This window comes from Epinephelus moara, chromosome 3, assembly GCF_006386435.1.
Source record: "Epinephelus moara isolate mb chromosome 3, YSFRI_EMoa_1.0, whole genome shotgun sequence".
Lineage (NCBI taxonomy): Eukaryota > Metazoa > Chordata > Actinopteri > Perciformes > Serranidae > Epinephelus > Epinephelus moara.
The window spans coordinates 19207368-19212387 of NC_065508.1; positions in this window are offsets into that span (position 1 = coordinate 19207368).

Here is a 5020-nt window from a genome sequence, read left to right on the forward strand (position 1 = left end):
CAATGGCCTTGTGTTTGCAACAGAGTCTGTGATCAGTTGCCCTCCCTTTAGTGGTTTGGGCTATGGAGCAGGGGTTTGGGCCTCTGCTGTCCCAGGCCCAGCCGGAAAGAGGGGTGCAACTGCTACAGCAGCTGGAGCAAGAAGAGAAAGGTCTGTGGAAGGGAGCAAAGATCTACAGATGCCTGTGACATCAGAGTCACATGTCACTGTAAAGGTCCAGTCAAGTTTTGGGACTTGAGTCTCACTGAGGTGTGAGGTGAGATCTCCTGTGGAGATGGGTGTCGCATAGCCCTCTTTGTTTGAAGACAAAGAGAATGCAGAGGAAAATTGTCCAGTGATGATTTTACCAAATGATAAACCATCTGTGGTCCTGTGAATCCCAACAGTAAATTAGGTATCATTCTTATTTTAACAGTAACATAAGTCTTATTTCATAATGTTACTTTTTATATATACAACCACTGACTTCCCTATGTTAAAAAAACAAAACAGGATGCCTCTATATAGAAGATAAAACATGACAAAGTGCCCTCTAGGGTGCCCTTACCTGGAGACAACTTGATAAAGTGCCCTCTAGGGTGCCCTTTCAGTGGAGAAAACTTGATGAAGTACCGTCTAGGGTGCCCTCCTAGTGGCGAAAACATGATAAAGTGCCCAGTAAGATGCTGTTACAGCGGCGAAAACTTGATTAAGTGCCCTATTGGGTGCCCTTAAATGGAGAAAACGTGATGAAGTGCCCTCTATGGTTCCCTTAATTGGAGAAAACATGATAAAGTGCCCTCCAGGATGCTCTTACAGTGGAGAAAATGTGATGAAATTCCCTCTAGGGTGTCGTTCTAGTGGAAAAAACTTAATTAATTGCCCTCTAGGGTACCCTTCTGGTGGAGAAACATTATACAGTTCCCTCTCAGGTACCCCTCAATGGAGAGAACATGATATAGTGCCCTCTAAGGTGCTGTTACAGTGGAGAAACTGATTAAGTGCCCTATTGGGTGCCCTTAAATGGAGAAAACACGATAAAGTGCCTCTTCTAGTGAAGAAAACCTGATAAAAGTGGCCTCTAGGGTGCTGTTCCAGTGAAGAAATCTTTAAAATAAATAATAAATAAATTGCTCTCTTGGATGCCCAAAATGAGGGAAAACATGATGCAGTGCCCTCAAGGTTGCCCTTCTAGTGGAGAAAACAAGATAAAGTGCCCTTTATGTTCCCCTTACACTGGAGAAAACTTAATCAAGTACCCTCTAGGGTGCCCATCTAGTGGAGAAAACAGGATGCAGTGCCCCAGGGTGCCCTTCCAAGAAAGAAAATTTGATAAAGTTCCATCTCATGTGCCCTTTGAGTGGAGAAAACTTGATATAGTGCCCTCTAGGGTGCCCGTCCAGTGGAGAAAATGTGATAAAGTGCCCTCTATGATGCCCTTCCAGTAGAGCCAACATGATGAAGTGCTCGTCCAGTGAAGAAAAAGTGATGAAGTTCCCTTTAGGGTGCCCTTAAATGGAGAAAACTTGATAAAGTAGCCTCTTAAGTGCCCTTCCAGTGAAGATAACTTAATGAAGTGCCCTCCAGGGTGCTCTTAAAGTTAAGAAAACATGATGCAGTGCCATATAGGCTGCCCTACATGCTATAAAACTTTCTATGCACTGGTGCCCCACCACATGCAACTGGTGCCCTTTTTAAATTTTTCTCTCCTGGCCCTCAGACAGCCTGAGTCTGCCACTGTATACGACTCCCATAAGTTAAAAAACAAAAAGATTAAAGTGACTTGTTTCATGAGCCCATGTGCAGTGAGCACAACAGCAATGTTATGCCTCATTTACCTCATTTACTTTCCATGATCACCTCCTTCAGCTGTTTACACTTATGATTCACAAACCACCATGAGCATCAAATGAATCACATTGTTAATCTTTTCCAACACAGCAACTCCTATCTCTAAATTTATATGCTGCCCCCCTTTGTCTCACATAATTTTCCCGTCAGATCATTTAGATAAATTAAGAAGCTCCAGTATGACTCCAATTATTAAGGTCAGCTGCAGGACAAGTTGCCCATTTGGATCATCTGCTTCCTTTCTCTTCCCTGCTGTGGATTTCCCCTCCTTCCTTGTGTCGAGGGATCTTTGCTGTCACCAGACATATGCTAAGTGTGTCATTTGCGTCATTTCGTGGAGCTCACAATCATACGCCTCCTTGTGTGTGGTCACTTGTTTTGACTGCAAATTGTGTCTGTCCTGATGCTGCTGCCACCAGTGCAAAACCTCATCCTCAGAGCTCCACATGGCGTGGCAGTCCTCTGTTCTCTGGAGTTATTATCTCTTTTTCATTCTCTTTTTCAATTTAATGATCCTTAATGATACAGAACAGAGTACATTAAAAACTATCAAAAAATGAAAGCAGCTGTGATCTATCAAAATTAAATAAAAATCTAGTGCAACTATTTTTGCATATAAAACATATTGCAAAAAATGTCAAAAATTACAAATAATTAAAATATTTAAAAAAAAATGTATTTCATTATTATTACAAGAATTATTGTCTACCCTTATTTATTCAATTTATTTTTATATAGTTTATTTATTATTGTGTATTTTTTATATATAAAGAAAGATTATATGTGTGTGTGTGTGTGTGTGTGTGTGATCTTTGACAATGATGATTAAAACCCATCCTTAATAATAAAAAAAAATGCTTCTTTGATCTTTGATTAAGGTACTTCAAAGTTAACCTCATTAGGAATACAGCATTTCTAGAGATTCCACCAAACCTTTGTCCAATCCAAGGAGGGAAAGAAAAGTTGCCAATTTTATTTTTCTGTTCTGATACAATTTTACTAACCACAGTTATTTATTTTTTTAATGTTTATTTTATCTTATTTATTTATTTTTATGGAAGCCATTGAGAAAAAAAATCCAGGTGATCCATTTTCTATGTGTGATCTGTTGGTAACTTAAGAACAGAATAAAAAATAATACAAATAATAATAATAATAAAACATATTGACTGTGACACAAGTGAAAAAAATGCCAGGAGTATTTTCTAAGTTACTTTTTCCATCTGTAAAAAAACAGGTTTTAAAAAAGTTCTTTTTGTGTTAAGGTACGCACATTGTGTTTAGAGTGCATAGAGAAATTAAAACCCTCTCTTGCCCCTTAGGGCCTCCGTACATTTGCCTCTGTAACTGCATCAGACTGTCTGGATTGATTGTCCGTGTTCTTGGTCTGTGCCATGCGTCCCCTCTGGTCATTTCTCAACCTTTTCTTGTCGTGCACCTTTGACCCTCATCTGATCCCACACCCCCGCTGATGAAATTGCTCCCACGCTGGAGGAAACTCCACCTCCACCTCGTCATAATGAGACCTACTTCCTCTTGCCCTCCTGGGACAGGGGGCCAGTGTGGGCCACCTCTCTTGAGGCTCGGGGATAATTGGGTAGTTTAAACAACCCAGTGAGAATAAGACACACCGAGGGCCTACACCCATATTTAGCCGCTCTGCACATGCTATTGTGTGATTGCACTGGGAGAGAGAAGCTTGCTGTTTTTGATCTAATTTCTCGCCTGTCTCTTATCTGGGTTAGAGGCAGGCTGTTATTGGAACGGCCCACCTGTGGCACCAGTAGAAGGTGGTTTTAATGGATAGCTGGGGGTTCCAACATGACAGCCACGGTGCTGAGCCTGTTAACCAATCTGGATCATTACAGCTGAGGCTGTGTGTGACTAAAAGGAGATAGTGGCTCTAATGTGATGGAGATGAGAGGAGATGGACTGCCCTGCAGTGCCCCGAGCCAAATGGAGGCCCGTATGTTTCATTCCTGACCCAGGGCAAGCAACCGGTCACTAAGAGCCAAATTAGCTTGGGGACAGAGAGACTGACTCTGGGTCAGGGCCAGTGTGTAAGGGACACAACAGCTGAGATTTTTATAGGGTTGCCCACGTCACCAAACCCCAATGACTCCTTATGATGTCTCTCCTTATGATGATGTCTCTCCAAACAGACCTTTACTGTTTTATTTACAGATCAGATTAAAAATTCATAGTCACAACTAGTATGTTGGGTTTTTTTGTCTGTGCTAAGCAATTGCATCTCTAGGTTCGTTTCACCAAACACACACAAAAAAAACAAAAATCAATTTATTGTAAAAAAGGCAGAGGCGGAAAAGTTGATGTATCGATAGAGGGAAAATGGAGTGCAATGGAAACACTTTCAGTGAATACATCTGTGATTACACATCTTTTGATTTCCTTTCTTTGAGGTTTAACTTTGCTCTTTACTTACATCATCTCATTGTGCTCTCTTCTGCAGTTGCACCTGACTGGAGAATTAGCGCCACCTACTGTTTATCTCAATGAACCAACTCCCAGTATTCTCATTACATTTGCACTTTCTTTTGCTGATTTTCTGAAAATTCAGTTTAAAGTATCACTACATTTGGATGGACTCATGTTCAAATTAACAGTTATTACGTCGTTGCAATTTTAGCTTTCTTTTAATAAGCTTTTAACCAGGAAGTACCATGTATCAAGACTAGGGCTGGGTATTGGTACTCCATACCTTGAGGGTATCGACCAAAATAACCCAGTACCAGCATCAGAATTTCTCCAGTCAAACAATACCAGCATTTGATCCCTTTTACACTGTAGTTCTGATCCTCTACCATCCTGACTCTCCGCTGGATCAGCAAACTTTCTGTTGCTGCTGTCTCCGGGGCTCTTCTCGGCAAATGGTCAGTTCAGCGTCTGCCCAGTAAGCACACCCTAACACAGCAGCAGTGGCTCACATCTGACACTGACCGTTTAAACTGTCCCAGCAAAGTCATGACACCAAAACGGCTCAACTCTGACGTCAAATCCGATAATAACCAGTCAGGCAGACTCTCATAAAGGTTCCTGGCTTGGAGCTCACACTCCTTCAGCAGCAACTACAACACATTAAATCTGTGCTGTGGTGAAGTCGTGAGTGGAGTGATGGAGTTGGCAGTTCAACGTGCCGAGATGCCACCAAAATGCCTGTTGTAAAAAAAAT